The sequence below is a fragment of the Mauremys mutica genome, chromosome 7 (assembly GCF_020497125.1).
Source record: "Mauremys mutica isolate MM-2020 ecotype Southern chromosome 7, ASM2049712v1, whole genome shotgun sequence".
Lineage (NCBI taxonomy): Eukaryota > Metazoa > Chordata > Testudines > Geoemydidae > Mauremys > Mauremys mutica.
The window spans coordinates 106,346,235-106,368,762 of record NC_059078.1 but is presented as its reverse complement, the minus strand read 5'-3'; the positions used below and the strand labels follow the sequence as shown (position 1 = coordinate 106,368,762).

Below are 22,528 nucleotides of genomic sequence, written 5' to 3'. Positions count from 1 at the left end.
GAGCAGTGGGCCTTTTAAATCACCGCGGAAGTTCAGCTGCTGCTACCCCGGGGCGGCAGGGCTCTGGTGGCGATTTAAAGGGCCCAGAGCTCCGCTCGGCCCCTTTAATTTGCCTCTGAGCCCCAGGACTCCCAGCCGCCTCTGCAGCTAGAAGCACCGGGGTGATTTAAAGGTCCTGGAGCTCACAGCCGGAGCCCCAGGGCCTTTAAATCTTGAAATGCCCTGCCTCTTCCAATTGAGGCCACATCCCCACTCAGGTCTCCAGCATACCAGTATGTCCTTTAAGTTACTTTCACCCCTGAAGGGAGTGAGGTAATATCGTTTATTGAACCAGCTTCTGCTGGTGAGAGAAACAAGCTTTCCAGAATAATAATTTTGGTATAATCCCCCGTGTGGACGCTCCTATTCAGGAATAAAAGCACCTTTTTCTCATTAGCTTAAGTCACATTGGCTCCACACTGTTCACATGCAGTTTTCAAAGGTCACTTGATAAACTAGGAAGATGATTAAGTGGGTGATTGACTAGGTTCTCCCTCTTCCTGGGCCCGTGGTACATATGTGGCAGTAGGATTGCCACCATTCAATAAGGCAAACACTGAAGTAAACTTCACCTATAGCTGTCCTTCAACTCCTCCAGGAAATCCACACACTCTTTAAAAAGGCTATTTTTCCTGTCCTGGTCAAAAATGTATTGCACTGCTGATATTTATTTTTAAATCAAAAGTGGCATTTTACTTTCATAGACATCAGAATAATAAAGTCAGCATAAAAATGGGAAATGTTGTGCAAAAATACTAACAAGTTTTTGTTTCTCCATGTAACACGGTTCAATACAGTCTCTCTGCCGTACTTACTGCTATGAAGAAAGGATCCCGATGACACTGGTCCGTTTGCTCAATGTGGATACTAACACTCTGCTGTCTGATGTATTAGGGCAGTCAGGGCTATGCTTCTCTTCTTGACGCTCTGCTTGCTGGGCTTGACATCAGGTAGAGTGAGATGAATCCTGATCAACTGTGTGAAATTCCACAAGAGGTGCATGTGGGATCACAAATTGCATATTGTTTCCCTAAGGGGTAAACTAACCAGTTATTGGTGACATTTATACTCAGCTAGCAGATATGGCAATGTCCTGCAATTTCCTTGGAAGACCTTATTGTATTAAGTTTATGTATTATTGTGGGCCAGGACTGTATGTAAAATGTGACAGATATTGCAACCCATTGCGGTGTCTTTGGGGTCCATTGTTTTAAATGAATGGTTTTGTGTATGATTGTGTTCTGCTTGATGGGAGAAGGCTACCAAAGCTCCTTCAGGAACTAAAAACTGTGTGGTCATTAAGGCAACTCAGCCAGGCTGTAACTCCTCCACCTCACCCCCACAGAGGCTCATATATACTAGTTCAAACTGGAGTATCCAGAGACCGGTAGACAAAGGAAGGACTTCTGGACAAATAGTCTGAGTCTAAACTGACTCGGGGCCTTTTTTCTGAACCAACAAATGGTCAGGACTTTTTGTCGAGGGGGCAGAGGGTGGGGGTGAGAGAGAGGATCCTTGTGGAAGGGTTGGAAGGACTGACACCTACCAGAGCCTGAGGTTGTAGTTGAGATAACCTCTGGTAAGCTTTTTCGCGTGTGTGTAGGTTCTTTTCTCGTTTTTAATACATTTTCTCTGTAATGTTTTCATCTTAAAAATAAATGTGCTCGGTTGGAAGGAGCTGTGAGGTAACTTGCAACTGTGGGCAATTACTGTGTTCATAGCCTCTAGAGAGGAATCCAAGTGCAGATGCTGGTCCATTTAGGCAGTCTGGCTTGCTGGGAATATCACAGAGTAAATCAGGGAGCTGTGCAGCCTGAAAACTCCTGGTCTGGCAGGAGAGAGACATGGATCTCTACCCAAAAGACATGACACCTGGGAGCCAGGGACCTTAAGTGAGTGTCCTTAGTGGACCACGGAGGGGGAATACAGGTGCAGTTACTAACAACTTCCTCAGTTTCAGAGGAACATTTATACTGAGCTAGCTATATTCTTTCTTTGTCCATGGTTATGCAATCCCACTGATGCTCATTTTCCATCACTAACAATGGGGATAGGAGTTGTAACTGGTTGCTATTACAGACTACTGTGACTTGTTCTTGGTTCAGTAAGTGTTGAAGGTGATAATTTATAACTTTTTCTTTCATCTTAAAGTTTTAATTCATTATCTGTATATAATTTCCTCTCCTCTAGGTGCCTGTCACGCAACCTTTAAAAATTCCCCGAGGAATCAGGCTGTAAATTAGAATTTCCAAATATATAGGTTGTGTGATAAAAATGAAATTCTGAAGCTCCTTGATGTTAGTAGTGCTGTGCTAAGGCAATTTAAATATCTGTTCTGCCAAAAAGCTTATGATGAAGCTCTTTTTCCCTCACTGCCTTCAAACAGATTTTCATCTCATTGTACAATCCAAAAGCTGAAGCCCTTAAAATGTGTGCCAAAGGCACTAGTAGAAGCTTGAAGAGGAAGTAATGTTCTCTTGTTGAAACTTACATGAAAAAAGTCTATTTGTTAACCTTTCCAAGAATACTTATTTAAAAGTGTCTGATTAGCTCATGAGACTGGTAATAGAATATGAAGTCTTTCACTTCTGTTGACTAGTTTGATTCTGCCTAAGCCCTAAGGTCAGCAGTACCTACAGTAGTCATCATTTTATGGTTGTTTGGGTTGACTTAGAGCTTACCTACACTTAGTGGGGGATTGACGTGCTGTGATTGGTGCATCGGTGTTGATTTAGCGGGTCTAGTGAAGACCCGCTAAATCAACTGCCGATCTCTCTCTCGTCAATACCTGTACTCCACCTGAACGAGAACACAAGGGGAGTTGATGGGAGAGCGTCTCCTGTCGACATACCGTAGTGTGGACCCTGCGGTAAGTAGATCTAAGTGTGTCAACTTCAGCTATGTTATTCACCTAGCTGAAGTTGTGTAACTTAGATCGATCTCCCCCCACAGTGTAGACAAGGGCTCACATAACACTAATTGTTTATCTCACTCCTTCAGTTCAGAGGCATACTTCAGCTAAGATACAGCTGCAAATAGCACCCATACTGGGAGTCCTAGCAGAGAGTCCCAGGTTTAAATGGGCATGGAAAAGGAAATAGCTTTAGAGTTGTTAGTCCCATCTACACAGCAAAATGTACTGAGTCAGGATATCATGCTGGTGACATGAACTTGTTAATGCATGGTTTGGTCTTCACTGCGTGGAGATATAGATATATATATAGATAGATAGATAGATTTTTTTAAATCCCTATTTCATTGCTCCAAAATGAGAGCTGCGGTGGCCTTAAAAGTAGAACTGGGTAAACTTTTTTGAACAAAACTTTTTTCAGTGAAAAATGTAAATTTGGGGAAAACCATAATGTTTCGTGAATTCATGTTGATTTTGTCAAATTGTTTAGAAAAATTTTTTAAAACAAAACATTTTAATTTTTTTAGTTTGAAATGACTTTGTTTCAAAATTTCTTTAAATTTAAAAACATTTAAAAATGTCCAAAATCAAAACAAAACATTCTGATTTTTCAAAATTTTGTTTGACTCAATCTAATTTTTTTCCAACTCTGTTATTTGCCCAAATCATCTTTAAAAGTAGCAGGGTACAATCAAAAGAAACCCAGGAACAATGCTGTTTTTTGTTGAATTACAGAAATGCGGGTGAGGCATGGTTTGGTCTTTGTTAGTCTCTAAGGTGCCACAAGGACTCCTCATTGTTTTTGGCAGTGGGAGGGTGGGAGGATGAAGGGAAAGCCCTCTAACAAGTTGATGCCTACAGTGTGCATATTTCAAAAATAGCCCTATTACTGTACTGTACACCATCCTTGAACGCATGTACCATGACTGATATCTGAAAATGATAACCTCAAGAAGTAGCCACTGGCAAATCTGGAACCATTAGTCCCCAACTGGGTAGCATTTACCTAATTTGTGAAGAGTAAGCATTACTCTGCCTACATCATTAGCCCCCTTGCAAAGAAAGAGAAGTGAGGCTAAGCATTTGACTAACCTCCAGTGAAGGAAAGGGTAACTGGATTATTAGGTATCAGGGGTAGCCGTGTTAGTCTGTATCCACAAAAACAACAAGGAGTCCGGTGGCACCTTAAAGACACCCCATTAAGCTTTGACTGGTCTCAAATAAAAAACACCTTTCATTAGTTTAGTTTGGTGCTTTGCTTCACTCATCCCTCACATATAAAATGATTATCTCTAATTTGTGAAAATTAATCTGATATTGTTTCTACCCTTCAGAAGCTCGTTTTATTACATAGGTTGCTACATACATCAAGCAAACTACTTTCTGTAAACCAGCCTTTCACTAACTAGGAGACAATGCAGGCAGAAGCCCAGCAGCAGAGTGGGGGCTATCCAGTTTATTGCACTGAGTGTAGCATGTATGATTACCTGCCCTGTGGGCGGGTTGCGTATGTGTGCAGTCGGTGCAAGGAGCTCCTGGCCCTCAGAGACCATGTACAGACTTTGGAGGCCAGGGTGGCAGAACTGGAGGAGCTGAGAGAGGCAGAGAGGTATGTTGATGAGGCTTTCCGGGACACTGTAGAATTGTCCCACCTCCGCTTAGACAGCACCTGTGTTGTTGAGGAGGAAGAAGGGCCCAGGGAAGTAGAGCAGGCAATGGGAGCAGAGGGAAACCTTCCCGTAGTTGGGACCCTCCTTCCAGATGGTGCTGGGGTTGCCTCTCGCACTGAGGTTGCCTCTCCGGGGGAGGGAACTCCAGTTTCTAGGAAAAGGCAGGTGTTAGTTATGGGAGATTCGATTATTAGAAATGTAGATAGCTGGGTCTGTGATGACCGGGAGAACCGTATGGTGACTTGCCTGCCTGGTGCGAAGGTTGCGGATCTCTCGAGGCATCTAGATAGACTTATGTGTAGTGCTGGGGAGGAGCCGGTGGTCGTGGTACATGTAGGTACCAATGACATAGGGAAGGGTAGGAGAGATGTCCTGGAAGCCAAATTTAGGCTGCTAGGGAAGAGACTGAAATCCAGGACCTCTATGGTGGCATTTTCAGAAATGCTCCCAGTTCCACGCGCAGGGCCAGGTAGGCAGGCAGAGCTTCAGAGTCTCAATGCGTGGATGAGACGATGGTGTAGAGAGGAGGGGTTCACGTTCATTAGGAACTGGGGAAACTTCTGGGATGGGAGGAGCCTATACAGGAGAGATGGGCTCCACCTAAACCAAAGTGGAACCAGACTGCTGGCGCTAAACATTAAAAAGGTTGTAGAGCAGTTTTTAAACTAGGTGATGGGGGAAAGCCGACTGCTGCAGAGAAGCGTGTGGATCGGACACAGACTTCTCTTAGGGGAGAGTCTGATGATAGAGAATCTCCAGGTTATAGTCAGGAGCAGAGGAATGAGAAATATAATGTAAGGGCCGGATCAGATGATGAACAGTCACATAAAAAAGAATCTGGCACATCAGAAAAAGGCAGGCTAATAAACAGGGACAAGTTTTTAAAGTGCTTGTACACAAATGCCAGAAGTCTAAATAATAAGATGGGTGAACTAGAGTGCCTTGTGATAAAGGAGGATATTGATATAATAGGCATCACAGAAACCTGGTGGACTGAGAGCAATCAATGGGACACAATCATTCCGGGGTACAAAATATATCGGAAGGACAGAACAGGCCGTGCAGGGGGAGGAGTGGCACTATATGTTAAAGAAAGTGTAGATTCAAATGAAGTAAAAATCTTAAGCGAATCCACAGGTTCCATAGAGTCTCTATGGATAGAAATTTCATGCTCTAGTAAAAATATAACATTAGGGATCTATTATCGACCACCTGACCAGGACAGTAATAGTGATGATGAAATGCTAAGGGAAATTAGAGAGGCTATCAAAATTAAGAACCCAATAATAGTGGGGGATTTCAATTATCCCCATATTGACTGGGAACATTTCACTTCAGGACGAAATGCAGAGATAAAATTTCTCGATACTTTAAATGACTGCTTCATGGAGCAGCTGGTACGGGAACCCACAAGGGGCGAGGCGACTCTAGATTTAATCCTGAGTGGAGCGCAGGAGCTGGTCCAAGAGGTAACTATAGCAGGACCGCTTGGAAATAGTGACCATAATACAATAGCATTCAACATCCCTGTGGTGGGAAGAACATCCCAACTGCCTACCACTGTGGCCTTTAATTTCAAAAGGGGGAACTATACAAAAATGAGGGGGTTAGTTAGACAAAAGTTGAAAGGTACATTGACTAAAGTGAAATCCCTGCAAGTTGCGTGGGCCCTTTTTAAAGACACCATAATAGAGGCCCAACTTCAATGTATACCCCAAATTAAGAAAAACTGTAAAAGAACTAAAAAAGAGCCACCGTGGCTTAACCACCATGTAAAAGAAGCAGTGAAAGATAAAAAGACTTCCTTTAAAAAGTGGAAGTCAAATCCTAGTGAGGCAAATAGAAAGGAGCACAAACGCTGCCAACTTAAGTGCAAGAGTGTAATAAGAAAAGCCAAAGAGGAGTTTGAAGAACGGCTAGCCAAAAACTCCAAAGGTAATAACAAAATGTTTTTTAAGTACATCAGAAGCAGGAAGCCTGCTAAACAACCAGTGGGGCCCCTTGATGATGAAAATACAAAAGGAGCGCTTAAAGATGATAAAGTCATTGCGGAGAAACTAAATGGATTCTTTGCCTCAGTCTTCACGGCTGAGGATGTTAGGGAGATTCCCAAACCTGAGCTGGCGTTTGTAGGTGACAAATCTGAGGAACTGTCACAGATTGAAGTATCAGTAGAGGAGGTTTTGGAATTAATTGATAAACTCAACATTAACAAGTCACCGGGACCAGATGGCATTCACCCAAGAGTTCTGAAAGAACTCAAATGTGAAGTTGCGGAACTATTAACTAAGGTTTGTAACCTGTCCTTTAAATCGGCTTCGGTACCCAATGACTGGAAGTTAGCTAATGTAACGCCAATATTTAAAAAGGGCTCTAGGGGTGATCCCGGCAATTACAGACCGGTAAGTCTAACGTCGGTACCGGGCAAATTAGTTGAAACAATAGTAAAGAATAAAATTGTCAGACACATAGAAAAACATAAACTCTTGAGCAATAGTCAACATGGTTTCTGTAAAGGGAAATCGTGTCTTACTAATCTATTAGAGTTCTTTGAAGGGGTCAACAAACATGTGGACAAGGGGGATCCGGTGGACATAGTGTACTTAGATTTCCAGAAAGCCTTTGACAAGGTCCCTCACCAAAGGCTCTTACGTAAATTAAGCTGTCATGGGATAAAAGGAAAGGTCCTTTCATGGATTGAGAACTGGTTAAAGGACAGGGAACAAAGGGTAGGAATTAATGGTAAATTCTCAGAATGGAGAGGGGTAACTAGTGGTGTTCCCCAAGGGTCAGTCCTAGGACCAATCCTATTCAATTTATTCATAAATGATCTGGAGAAAGGGGTAAACAGTGAGGTGGCAAAGTTTGCAGATGATACTAAACTGCTCAAGATAGTTAAGACCAAAGCAGATTGTGAAGAACTTCAAAAAGATCTCACAAAACTAAGTGATTGGGCAACAAAATGGCAAATGAAATTTAATGTGGATAAATGTAAAGTAATGCACATTGGAAAAAATAACCCCAACTATACATACAACATGATGGGGGCTAATTTAGCTACAACGAGTCAGGAAAAAGATCTTGGAGTTATCGTGGATAGTTCTCTGAAGATGTCCACGCAGTGTGCAGAGGCGGTCAAAAAAGCAAACAGGATGTTAGGAATCATTAAAAAGGGGATAGAGAATAAGACTGAGAATATATTATTGCCCTTATATAAATCCATGGTACGCCCACATCTCGAATACTGTGTACAGATGTGGTCTCCTCACCTCAAAAAAGATATTCTAGCACTAGAAAAGGTTCAGAAAAGAGCAACTAAAATGATTAGGGGTTTAGAGAAGGTCCCATATGAGGAAAGATTAAAGAGGCTAGGACTCTTCAGTTTGGAAAAGAGAAGACTAAGGGGGGACATGATAGAGGTATATAAAATCATGAGTGATGTTGAGAAAGTGGATAAGGAAAAGTTATTTACTTATTCACATAATATAAGAACTAGGGGTCACCAAATGAAATTAATAGGCAGCAGGTTTAAAACAAATAAAAGGAAGTTCTTCTTCACGCAGCGCACAGTCAACTTGTGGAACTCCTTACCTGAGGAGGTTGTGAAGGCTAGGACTATAACAATGTTTAAAAGGGGACTGGATAAATTCATGGTGGCTAAGTCCATAAATGGCTATTAGCCAGGATGGGTAAGGAATGGTGTCCCTAGCCTCTGTTCGTCAGAGGATGGAGATGGATGGCAGGAGAGAGATCACTTGATCATTGCCTGTTAGGTTCACTCTCTCTGGGGCACCTGGCATTGGCCACTGTCGGTAGACAGATACTGGGCTAGATGGACCTTTGGTCTGACCCGGTATGGCCTTTCTTATGTTCTTATGTTCTAATCATTTCTGCTAGGTGCAATTCAGTGAACAGTTACATTAAATATGGATTTTTCCTTTGTTTCAATGTATCCCTTTTTAAACCTATCCTACTGTATTGCTGAGGACTTTTAAAACAAGACTGTTTGTTTATATGTGAAAAAAATGACAGTTGTACACACTGTCTTTTTAAAACCGATGTATGCTTTTGTGACTGAATTAAACTATTCAGCCCCCAGAATATTTCCAATTGACTTCCAAAGAATGCACATGCAGCAAATTGAGCTCTTGACTTCTTTTTATTTGTGGTACAGTTCTTAAATGAAGAGGTCTCTTGAAAGAGTGTTGCTTGTTTGCTGGTTGCTTATGCTGAGTAAATGCATAGCTAATCATTGCAACGCAAGTCACTTGGACAGTGCTAAATTTGAGGATCAGTCGACAGTAGGTCTGACATCTCTGTAATGGGTTGGGTTGTAAAATGAAGCTCCTTGAAGAAGAAATTAATGTCCTTCTGAATAGCTCAGGGTAATAAATTTTAGTTTCTTTCAACAGACATTTTTTTTCTTTTTTATGACACCTAGAAGAAAGAAATGAGAAAAATGTTCTTTCAGCATATACTGAACTCACCAAAAGCTTAATTCTACATCACTGCATTTTTTTCATCTGAGAAATCCTACTACTTGTGAAAAAACCCAATATCCTAATTGTTTTTATTAGATTTTGGAGATTTTTGCCTCATAAAGATGACTGTTGAGTGAAGACTGTTATTGAACGTAGAACTCTCTTTACATTTTCTTTTAATATATAAAGGAATGCCCCTTTTCCTTACCTGGTTTATTGGCACTACACATGCGGTGCAGCAGTTTACTCACATTTCCGATGTCTTGCCCACTCACAGTTGTATGCTGACAGTGTTTGAATTGAGCTTAGTGCGTGTGGTTGGCACTTAATTTGACTGCTCTTCATAAAATGTCCTGGGGATCCTTCAACTGGCAAGGCAAAGACCTGGCAAAATTCTCACATCCATACGGCACATGGTTTTTTTCACCCACTTTGTAATGTGCGTGCACACACAGACACACGTTTTCTCATTTCTTTGCTAACACCTCTACATTGTTGGCTCTGTAAATTGTGTTGAGTTTGACAGGGCAAGAGGCTGTCTGCCTGACATTTTTAACATTATTTTGCCTCTTTCATTTAAAAATGGAGTTTTCTGAACTCTTGTGATGTTTATCACAAATGTTGTAATCATAGAATATTAGGGATGGAAGGGCCCTCAGGAGGTCATCTAGTCCAACCCCCTGCTCAAAGCAGGACCAATCTCCAGACAGATTTTTATGCCAGTTCTCCAAATGGCCCCCTGAGGGATTGAACTCACAATTCTGGGTTTAACAGGCCAATGCTCAAATCACTGAGCTATTCCCTCCCCCCAAATAAGAGCCATACAACAAGGCACCACTGGGAGTAGAACCCAGGATCTCCTGTTTACTAGACAGGTGCTTTAGCCAGTTAAGTCATGGTGCCTACCTAATATTTTTGTCTGTCTTAAAGCCTCTTTTCTTTTCTTTTTTCTTTTTTAAATGAAAGTTTCTAGCCCACATAGCTTCAGAGAAAAACTGGAAAATATAATTCAAGTGTAGTCCCCAAAGGGTCACAGAACAGAAATTAAAGAAGAAATAAAAAATGATTTTTTTAAAAATGCTCATTTTTAAACTGGTCTTGTGATTTTGGAGGCCTGACTCATGATTTTTGAACATTTTAATGCTGAAAATGTTAGGTAGCAGAGTTAATCATTACTTTAGATTTTGCTTCTTTCTGTTGCTTGCTTCCTCTGCCTTTTTCCCCTGAAGTAGACTTAGTGACACCAGAAAATTCACAATGGATGTTGAAACCTCAATGAAGTGTTACATTATTAGGTTTTGAAATTTTGTGTCTCCTTACTTCCTTTACCGGCAACAGAATTAATGAAGCACAGTTGTTTCACAGGCTTTATTGCCAAATGGTAAAGGTCAAAATGCATGCAATAAAATTTTATTCCTTCCCCAAGGAGGTTTAGCTAGACACTATTTTTGATATGTTACACTCTACCATACTTTTGTAATAGCTTTTTAAAATGCAGAAGGTAAAGACATTCTGAACACACAATCATCACAAATGTGTCTGTTATCTAACATTTGGTTCAATTCATAGTTTATGTAGCAAAGAAATCTTGTCTAACTTCTTCCTTTGAACTAAGTACAATGCACAGCAGAGTCTGTTTGCTTAATTATCTTACCGATAGCCCTGGTTTTGGGTCACTTTACTTTCATTACCTTTGAGACAAACTTTTTTACTCCTTCTTCATGCCATTTATCAGAAGACATAGTTTCCACATGTGTATTTAGAGATGAATCTTGTTAGGATAGATTTGACCAAGAAGCCTTCACTAGAGGGCAGTATACAGTGTGGACCTGGTTTTCAGTCTTGGGATTCAAACTGGGAACTTACATCCCGTGTTTTGGGCACGCATCCACTTACACACCTGAGAACAAAAATGTCTGTTTTATGCACTGTTAATTTGTGCATCCAAAGTGGGATTTTGATATCTTAATAAGTTATCAACATTTAAAAACAGGGCTTTTTAAAAAGTGTTTGTGAAAATTGTCTGAGAGGTACCTATTAAAAATGTATAATTGAGATTAATTTTATCACTAGTCTGATAGAGTTATAGTCATTTCATTTAGTAATAGAATTTTGGTGTCATTACTCATTACTGTTGAATTGTCACTTGTAATTTGGGGGATCACTTATATAGGAAGAGCACAGGTGACAGAGTTTGCAAGTAGATAAACTGTTTATTGCTCTGTTAATAATTATACTATGCACTTTTAAGGTGAAATTTGTTATAGTGTATCACCGTGCCTTTGCGGGTTACAACTGAAAATACCAAATTCAAGACAAACTGCTGAGAAATAGGGCAGACTCCCTCCAAAACTGGTGGTTATTCTCCCATAAGATATACCAAACCAGCAACAAAAATAAACTTCTGTTTCACCACACTCGCTAACAAGAAGTCAGAAAAGCAGTTTTCTTGGGCATCCCAGTCCTGAGTTCAACACCCAGACACTAAACTTAAAGGTGAGTGGTTATTTAAAACCAATTTAATCAAACAAAAAGATTCTTCTGATCCCAAAGGACCAGCCACATTACCCAGGTCAATATGTAACTCAGATCTTAACCAATAATCATGCTGTTACCAATCCTTTAGTATCTAAAATCTGAAGGTTATTTATAAAAAGAAAGAAAGAAAGGTGAGAGTTAAAATTGGTTAAAGGAATCAAATACATACAATAATGGCAGATTTCCTGGATTACGCTTATAGCAGTGATGGAATAAACTGTTGGCTTGTTAAGTCTCTGGTTGCTTCCAAACCATTGGGAGGTCCTCAGTCCTTTGGTTAGAATGCTCCCGTTAGTACAAGTTCATAGTCCAGAGATTTGAGCAGGAAAGAAGCAAAATGGAGATGTTTTCAGCACCTTTTATAACTTCTCTCAAGTGAAGGGAAACCCATTGTTCTCACTGTGGAAAATTACAGGTAGCAAGATGGGTCATGTGGGCAGTCATATGTCCATGCATGATTTTGCTTAGTCATAGCAGGAAAGTCCTCCTCTCCTGTGGTCCACTGTGAGTTAAGTGCTCCTTGATGAGCCACTTAACTTGAATAGTCTCTCCCGGATGTGCACGGTAAATGCCTTGTGGGCGTTACCCCAGGAGCAAACATATTTGAAATATAGGTATAGACCCAATGCTCATAACTTCAAATACAAAAATGATACATGCATGCAAATGCATAATCATATTCAGCAAATCATAACCTTTCCATGGAAACCTTACTTGACATACTTTGTACAAGATTTGTTGCAATTATATAACAGTGGTAGCAACAATGATCTGCATGGTCATATTTTATCAGATAACATCACATAGAGTGATGGTATTTCTTGACTTTTCCTCTCCACTGATGTGGTAATTGTAAGTAGGAAAGCAGATATGTTACAGATGGTCAGTTTGGAACTTAAATGTAGACAAAACCGCAACAGCTGCAGATGAGCAACAATACCTTGTTTATTGTTTTTCTGCAGAAATTACAGATTTGACGGCTACTTTCATACAACAATTTTTAAGGTGGACTATTAAGATACACTATTCACCTGTGAATCACTAGCTGTTACAGCAGAACATAACCATTTAGCACTTCATATAGTAGATAGAAGTAATCACATAAAACTCTGGCCAGTGAGTAAGAATCAGTGACTACCAAGAAATATGTCCTCTTAAAGGACAAACAATATTGTCATGGATGTGCTGCCTTGGATTGCCAAGATGTGACCACAAGTATAGGAGTATGTTCTGGCATATTTCTTGCACTCTGATGCCAAGGACAAGCTTTTGTTTTCTCTTCAATGATATAATCTAGCTCAGGCCACAAAGTAACTTTTGGCATTTTTCCTTTACATATAATCATAGAAGTGTAACACTGGAAGGGACCTCACCAGGTCATCTAATCCAGTCTCCTGCACTAAGGCAGGACTAAGTATTATCTAGAACCATCCCTGATAGGTGTTAGTCTAACCTGTTCTTAAGAACCTCCAAAAACAGATTCAACAACCTCCTTATGTAATTTGTTCCTTTGCTTAACTACCCTTACATCAATGAAGTTTTTCCTAATGTATAACCTAAATCTCCCTTGCTGCAATTTAAGCCCATTCCTACTTCTTCTGTCATCAGTGGTTCAGGAGAACAATTTATCACCCTCCTCTGTATAACAACCGTTTATGTACTTGAAGACTGTTATCATATCCTTCCCTCAGCCTCCTTTTCTGCAGATTAAACAAATCCATTTTTTTCAATCTTTCCTTGTGTGGCACCCAGAATTGGACACAGTACTCCAGTTGGGGCCTTATCAGTGCTGAGAAGAGTGGAAGAATTACTTCTCATGTCTTGCTTACTACAATCCTGCTAATACATCCCTGACTGATGGTCACTTTTTTTGCAACTGTATTACCTTGTTGATTTATATTTAATTTGTGACCCACCACAACCCCAGATCCTTTTCTGCAGTACTCCTTCCTAGGCAGTCATTTCCCATTTTGTATTTGTGCAATTGATCATTCTTTCCTAAGTAGTGCTTTGCATTTGTCCTTATTGAATGTCACCCTCTTTATTTCAGACAGTTTCTCCAGTTTGTCAAGAACATTTTGAATTGTAATCTTGTCCTCCAAAGTACTTGCAATCCCTCTAAGCTTGGTGGTATGCACAGACTCAGGAGAGATCCCTGTGGTACGCCATTTGATATGCCCTTCCAGCTTGATTGTGAACTATTGATAACTACTTTCTGAATATGCTTTCCCAACTAGTTGTGCACCCACCTTATAGTAAATTCATCTAGACCAGTGGTGGGCAACCTGCAGCCCATCAGGCTAATTTGCTGGTGGTTCGCCAGACTATTTGTTTACATTTGCACGTCCCTCTGCAGCTCCCAGTGGCCACGGTTTGCTGTTCCCGGCCATGGGGAACTTCGAACGGACCTGAGTAGAGGCACCCAGGATTGGGTCTCCATCTGGAACAGGTGCCGGTGTAGGAGCCAAAATCGGTGTTGGCATTAGTGATGTGGCCTTCCAAAACCATGCTATTTTATAAATAATTATATCATACTCTCTTACTTTGTACTGCCCAGTGGGAAATGAAATCAGTATCTGTTATCTTAAAAGTTATGAGTAATAAAGCTAGGACCCTGTAATATTTGCTGAGCCATGGTCATGTATATGTAACGCTGACAGACCCTGGTCGTCAGTGGGCAGGATTGAACCTGGGACCTCTGGAGCTAAATGCATGAGCCTCTACTAAATGCATGAGTCTATACTGCATGAGCTAAAAGCCATATGGCTGTTGGCTAAGGCTGTAGAGCGCTCATTAATCTCTCTCTCTAAGTGGTCTGAGTGCCAGTACATGGGACAGAACACCCTACCTAGGAGGTGTGTGGGTTACATATACTCCACGATCATCAGCTTCGGCTGCTCACTAGTAGTAATCTGTCATAGTATCTGGGGCCAGTCTCTGTGGTGGATAATGATCACATGCACTAAGCCAGTGTGTGACAAATAAACATTCAGGCCATGTCTACACAAACACCTACAGTCTGGCAAGTTGGGGTGTAGATCTGCAGTGCTCCAGTGTGCTGTGCACTAACTGTCAGGTGGACCTTGCTGCTGTGCACTGAAAGTTTACCAGTATGCATTGACATACTGCAAGGGTGCAGGGTGGGGAGCTGTTTGTGTTGGGATTATTTTCAGCCAGCTCTATGAAATCAATGGCTATAGTCATCTGGAATAATACTACATAAAATCTCATTTTCCTGCTGTTTTCACATTCAGTACCAGATTGAAAAGCTATTTAATCTGCCTATTTTCTTACTTGTGAAGCCTTCACAGGCGAGTCTTCACCGAACTAGAAAAATATTAGCTAGAAAATTCTTTCCATGCTTGAATGGCAAAACTAATCTATACGAGTCTCTGTGTTGCCATATAATGTGACCTCTCCATCCTAGGGCAGTTAAAAATAGAATCTCACTTTTATATTCTTCTGGAAACCAGATACAGGTTGAAGTTTTCTATAACATGGAAATCAATGGCCAAATTCCTAACAACTTCAGTAAGACTAGGATTTCACCCAGTTTCCATCAAAGGTGATGTGGATGATTGATCTGTCAGGAGGTCAGATATTCATGTCCACTGCTTCCCATCCAATTTATTCATTTTTTATTTTTGCTTTGTCTAGTATCCCTTTGCCAACTGGATTTTCCTCCTCTGTCAGTATAATGTGAGTTATGTCTTTTCCTTCCTATGGGACACATCACATGCCCACTGAAATACCAAATCAGGATCAGCATGAGAACAGCTATCAAAGAATTCTTAGCCTTTTTAAAAAACTCTTTAACATGCCTGTGCCCAAGCCCAATATTTATACTTCATCTGTCTGATCACAAAGACCATTCAGTTCTGTAGCCTGATGAGTAATCCTTGAAAATAATGTAACTGACTCATGTTTTTTGGAACTGAAGTATCCACTTTGATGCTTGCTGGTGCCAGGTGAAGACAATTGCGAACAATCACATGAGCCAAATACTCAGCAGAGCTCTGAAAAACTTCACATCTCTTTGTGAATTCTAACACTAACCCTCTGTTAGGTTGTATCAAGATTTTGCGTGCTATGCTTCACTTGCATGATTTTGGTTGGCTACACTGTGTAACGATTGGCTCCACAGTGATTTTTTTCCTGCAATGCAGTTCTTCATCGAAAACAGAAGTATGTTTCAGTAACACACCAGTTAGATCTTTTCAACTGTGGCTTTCCTGGCAATTGCTGGCAAACTTTAAATCTTTTTAAGACACTGACCCAGTTGAGATGGCTAATCATTTTTCAGCACAAAAAGTGGGAATGTTGTTTTTTCCATGGCGTTAAATCTACACCACCCAAATCCCCAGCATAGTCCCTAGGAACCCTATGGATGTCCACAGAACAACTCTGCAACGTTCAGGAAAAGACTGAGTGTACCCTGATGTGCTCTATAAAGACTATAATGTATTGCATCCTGATACAACCATTAATGCATTTCCTATATCTGCTTCCAGCCAAACTGGAGGTCCTTTAAAGTGGAGCTCACCTTCCCCTGGATCTATGGGAAAGCCATTACATAATGAGGGTAGGTGTCTTCTCTCTTTAGTCGTCTTGCTCTGAGTTTAGGAAATGGAAAGCCTTTTTTCTTGCTATACCTTCATTACTTGTTTTTCTCATTTGCCAGTGCCAGTCTCTTACAGGCATGTTCTTCTGCCTGCAGGTGACTTCATCTTTGTGTTTCCAAATAAATAAATAAAAAGCATTTCAGGCCTTTATACCAATACATTGCTTCTCACTGAGCAAGCGTGCCACATGAGCAATATTCCTGAATACCTTTGGTTTATCTTGAAAATTCTGCTGTCTTGTGCACTTTTTGTAAATAAATTCAGCGCTTGGGATTTCCTTGCAGTAATTTCCACAGCTTCTGGCATGTGAAACCATGCTCAGATACACACTATTTCTGTATTGCCTCACTTTGTACACCAGCCTACCATGAAAAGTGTCTTTTAAGACAGCATTGAGTTCACAGTAAGTCTGTTACAATTCAGTTGCAGCCCTCCCAAGTCTGCTACAATCTGTGCAATTATTTCCCCCCATTTCTTGGTTTCTTTTATGAAACGGAAATCTCCAAGATTAACAGAGTGAAATTTTACCTTCTATCATGCTCAGGAGAGTGGGTACAAACTGGTCTTTGGCATGGCATGTGCAGTTATAAATACAATGTTTTATGTAAGCACTCTTGCTGTTCCTTATTCTCATCAAATGTTTTGAAAACCTGCCAACACCTTTATCAGTGTCCAATGTCAATTGCTTTTCAAAGGTATTCAAGAGAAGTCATTGTAAGTGCTAAAACAGATCAGCTGAAGCTCCAATTGATAGAAGGTTTCTTTACTGACCATGTAAAGTAAAAGAGAAGTTTATCAACTGTAGAATTCATCCCATTCACTCATGGAAGCTCCAGCAGTTTACCTACTGACTCCACCTTTATCCCTGACTTCATTTCAAGTTGAGGAACTGCAGAAAGTTCTTCTTCCAAGCTAATGTCTCCTATTGTATGTGTAGAGTTTTTAACTTTAGCATCATGTTGCATTATAGTGCTAACCTGCTGAAATTTATATTTCGGGTAGGCCATGTGTAATGATAAATGTAATGTAGCCTAATTTTTATTTTTATGTATTTTTTTTTTTATGAAGTGGACGACATCCAAAATAAATACCAAATTCCATTGGGGTATTCATTGCACTAAATGCAGGAATTTTCTGTGTAGAACAATGGGCTTAATATATATCCTTATCGGGTAATTACTGCTTGTTTCTTCCAGCAAGTCCTCCTCATCCTAGTACTCATCTCCATAGCAAGAAAGGACAATATGAAGTGGTAAATTAAGGCTATGGCTACACTTGCACTTGAAGCGCTAAGTGTAGTCAAAGCGCCAGCGCTGGGAGAGAGTTCTCCCAGCGCTGTCCGTACTCCATCTCCCTGTGGGGAATAACATACAGCACTGGGAGCCGCGCTCCCAGCGCTGGGGCTTTGACCACACTGGCGCTTTGCAGCGCCGCAGTTTGCAGCGCTGGAGAGGGTGTGTTTTCACACCCTGCTGCAGCGCTGCAAATTTGCAAGTGTAGCCATGGCCTAAGATGCAAGTGTGGCAAGTTGAGTCAATGTAAGTTTTGCCCTCATGTAGTCTGGATGTAAATCTTCATATGATCAACAGCAATATGTTCACCATGATGAATATATTGTATGATGGTATCAAAGGATTCAGTTTAAGTAGACATCCAATTAGACCTAGTTAATCCAATTTCTGAAAGCCAAATGTCAATAGAATATTTCAAAATAATATAGAGCAGTGCTACCAGCTGCTTACTCCTTCAGATCAAAACAAGACAAAATCTAATTCAGAGTCCTCATAGGAAAGCAGCATGTGAATGTAATGGTTATCCATCTTGTAAAAGGCCGTTGTGTGATTAGTTATCTAATCTAAGAATGGACCGTGAGAGAATAGAGCAGTATTCATGATGAACCTGTTAGTGTATTGAAACTGTAGGATAAATTGGCACAAAAAAGTAAGCATGTATCCTCACTATGTTTAGTATACTCATAGTCAAAGAATTTATAGACGAGGTATGAGCAAGCGTGTAGAAGGAGAGAAAAGAAAATGTAAGATGATGCTTAATGACCCCCTTTTTATCTGCTTTGTCATACACTTATAGCTTTATTATTTTTAAAATTATTGTTCCAACCAAATCCATTAAGTTCTCAAGAACCTTTAGGAATGGATACAAGGACTAAGGAAAGATTTTTTTAGCATTCACATTTATACAATAGCTCTAATCAAGGAGTCATTCACATTCTTTGGTTTAAAAATATATTTTTGTTATTTGCTTATTTGCCATGTTTCTCATGTTCTGATTTCTTTCTGATTGAGCCTTTTCTTTCCTCTATGCCTCATGTTATCTCACTGTATTTATCCTTCTTAAACTCTCATTCCCAAGACGAAGAAAATGTATTTTTGCTGATTGAGTTTTTTCTAAGTTTAGTAATTATTTTTTATATGTTGACACTGTAAAAGCATAAACTTGGATTATTCAATGCATGTTTTATCTTTCCCTTAATTCTGTATAAGATAGTGGAAATGCATTGATTGTTTTTGCAGCATCTGTTATTTTTTCCATCCTTCTGTCTAACTAAGAATTAATCATTAATTAAAACATTCTTTAGTAACCACAGTTGCATGTTTTTCTTGTCAATATAGGAACTCTTCTGCAGCACTTCATTGTTGTTTTGATGGAGTTTAACTTTGCAGATTTCATATCGCTGCTGGTTGTTTAAGAATTTTGGCACCTAATTTGTGATAACTGGGAGAGAGGAACTTGTAATGATTATAACAATCAGTGTGTCTTTCCTCTGAAGTTGGAGTTTTTGCTGTTGATCCCTAGGGTATGTCTATCCTACCTACCAGATTGGTGGGCAGCGATTGATCCAGCGGGGGTTGATTTATTGTGTCTAGTCTAGACACGATAAATCGATCCCTGAGTGCTCTCCCGTCAACTCCTGTACTCCGCCGCCGCAAGAGGCGCAGGCAGAATCGACGGGGGAGCAGCAGCAGTCGACTGACCGCAGTGACGACACCGTGGTGAGTAGGTCTAAGTACGTCGACTTCAGCTACATTATTCACGTAGCTGAAGTTGCGTAACTTAGATTGATTCCTCTCCTCCCCCCCCCCAGTGATGCTAGGTGGGGCCTCTAATGATTAGCGAAGGTTTGAGGAGGTTGGATCCCACTCCCTGATTTTAGCAATGGAAGGGAATGAAAGAACAGAAAACTGAATCAAACACCCCAAAAAATCTGTCAAGAGGAAGTGGAATTGATCCCACTCATTGTCCTGCCTCCCTTCCTATAACCTCCGGATGCTCTTCTGCATGAGTTTAGAATGAAGACAGTGGTATCATCCCCCTGAAAATCCACTGGAAAATTCCCAAGGGAGTTGTTAATGCTGACTATGTCCTACCAGGGATGTCAGGGCAGCAATAACTCTTAATAAACCCTGTTGTTCTCTGTGAAACTTTCCCCTGGATGTCAGGAGAAAGGAGAGCCCTGCCACCTGTCTTTTCCCTGAGCTACTAAATCATTCCCACTGAAGGGCATGGAATGCAGAGGAAACCAGCAGCTTCAGGGCCACACAGTTTTCTACATTTTGGCCCTCCTTTGCCTTTGCATGGGGAGAGTGTATGAGCTGGCAGAGATAGTATGTAAGGCCTGGTCTACACTCCGGGGGGGGGGGTGTCGAACTAAGGTACGCGACTTCAGCTACGCGACTTCAGCTACGCGAACTACCTTAGTTCGACTGACTTACCTGTCCAGACGCCGCAGGGTCGAACTCCGCGGCTCCAGGGTCGACTCCGCCACCGCCGTTCGCGGTGGTGGAGTTCCGGAGTCGACCGGAGCGCGTGGGGAGTTCGAACTATCGCGTCTTGATTAGACGCGATAGTTCAAACTCCGAGAAGTCGAACTCTCCGCGTCGACCCGCGCGGTAAGTATGGACCTACCCTAACAGACTACTTACATTGCAGCATGCAGGTTGCAAAGAAACAGATCTTTCAGTCTATTCTGAGAAGTGATATCTGGGTATCTTAGGTTAGATAATATCAGTGGACACACTGAGCTGCTGAAAGGCGATCTTGAAATTACAATTTATTTTGGCAAATCCTAAGCAGTAATACAAACAGGTGTCAAAACTGAACACATAATAAAAAAAACAGAATGGTGTTTTGATTTAAATAAGTAACAAGCCACAATACTGAATTAATTGGCTTTACCTAAAATTCTTTATACCTCTTTCATTGGAAGTTAAACACTTCAGAGAATCACTGCATAATTTTTAATAGGCATTACTCATAAAAATGAGCCTATGTAGCATAATACTGTGTACATGATATTGGAGCATATTGGTATGCTTGTGTGTGATTTGAGACCTTTGTCCTAGACTGTAGATATAGTGCCCTCTTCTGAACAAGTATATGGACAACTTGTATTTCCCGAGTTGATGAAAATGTTGCTACACTTGAAGTCTTCTTCAAAGTTCAGTGGAACAAAATGTTTTTCTCTTTTGATTCCTCTTCTCAGCTGAGTAACATTGCTAATATTGCTGATTGCAACACATTGCAAATGCAGTGTCAGAGGAAAAGTATGACAAAAACTCCTGGGATAATGGGAATCAGCTGCTGTTCCTAATCGGCCATGAATACTGAATTTATCTGCTTATGGGATTGTTGTAAATATTGCTTGTCTCTAGGTGCCATGAGAACTGCAACAGTGGTCATTCAGCACAGAGGTGAATAACTTGTCTTTGTCATGGTCCAGGTTAAAGTGTGGCTGCATATGGAGAGTACTAGGCTAAATTTCTGCTTTGTACATTAATTTATATAAATTATACTACTTCCTCAAAAGTTTTATAGTCTGGGATTCTAAGAATGTTTTAAATAGCAGTTTAAACTGAAATAAATAATTATTAAAGTATTCACATCAGTCCAGATTTTTTTTCAGTTTAACAGCATTAATTCTTGTCTCCATTTGGTTTGTGGACCACCACAATTTCCAACAGACCACTGTCACATTTTAATCACTCTTGAGTATAGTGAAATAGGGAGGGTAAGTAAGGTTGACCCCTGAATAGCATACAAGACAGCCCAGAGTAAGGCAGTTACTGTGAAAGTTATATAGTACCTTATTATACAGTCAAGCATCCTCAAAGAGATTACTTTAGATGAATCTTACACTGAAACCAAAGACTTTATGTTGGTTAATGTCATGTTATTAATTATAACGATTACAGAGTTGTTAGAATTTTTCCATTGCCGATTACTGAAATTTTAGTCACTACTGTATAGTATTTTCTGTAATTCTGTGACATTAGTGATTATCATTATGATGTGGCTTCCAGGGTGGTTGTTTTGCAGTATTCCTCACTATTGTCATAATAACTTTAGGACGTGTTGCAGAGATACACCATAGGGCCGTATCTCCCTGTGTAAATATATGTTTTGCTGTTTGTGGGGAGGGGAGAAGTTGTGTGTGGGTTGTTCTTTTTTAAGTATGTATTTTAAGAAAGATTGATGATTGAATAATTCTAGAGTTTCATTTTATCCTGTAATTATTGAGATGATCAATGAAGAGGGAACTGTAAAGAAAACTTCTACCTAACTCTAACAACGTTTTGGTTGAAGCTTTTTCCCAAGTCCAGATAGCACTCACAGCTGATGTAATATTTATGGGTCACAGCCCTCGACTCTGAGCTATGCACTTATACCCTTCCGCCAGTAAGTTTCTTTCCTGACTTTGTCTCTCATCTTCAGAGAGACAGGAAGTTTTCATAACTGATAGTGGAGCATTAATCCCTATCCATCTCTTATGCACCAGTTGACTGGGAAACATTTTTTTTTCTGAAGCCAGTAAATCTGAACTTCTCTTTATTTGAAAGCCTTCAATTAAATTATTTTAAAGCTGCTAGATTTCAGCTGTTATTTTACAACTGTCCATCTTCAAAAGGAAAATATTTTGAACCTTAATATCATAAGTCTCAGCAAATGGGGCTATTACTTTTACAGACATGTCAACCAGTTTTGCAGATAACCAGTAAATTGAACAGTACAAGTGTAGTTCTTCTTACTCTTTTCAAGTCCTGTGGCTTCACAATGACAAGAAAACATTTCACTTTGATAATGCCTCCATTTTAAATAACTATGGGTAAAAGTATATGTGTAAGTTTGCATCCTGTAGAAGATGTTACTTGAAGCTGAAGCCACCTGTTCCAAGGTGGTTGTTTTGGGTTGCTCAGAGTTGTACCAGCAACCCACAACTCTAAAGGGCTATTTGGCAGCTGTGAATCACTG

The 22,528-nt window shown here is 40.4% G+C and overlaps 1 protein-coding gene across 4 annotated transcripts in view; it reads left to right on the top strand.

Moving 5' to 3' along the window:
* Positions 1-22,528, top strand: part of PTPRE (protein tyrosine phosphatase receptor type E) — a 125,514-nt gene that overhangs the window by 5,780 nt on the left and 97,206 nt on the right. The window contains exon 1 of one of the 4 annotated variants that reach the window (XM_045022544.1): positions 16,203-16,221. The exons of the other annotated variants lie outside the window; for them this stretch is intronic. The gene's annotated coding sequence lies outside the window, so the exon portion shown is untranslated. Of the gene's footprint in view, positions 1-16,202; positions 16,222-22,528 lie in introns of those variants that run through there. 4 annotated transcript variants of the gene reach the window in all.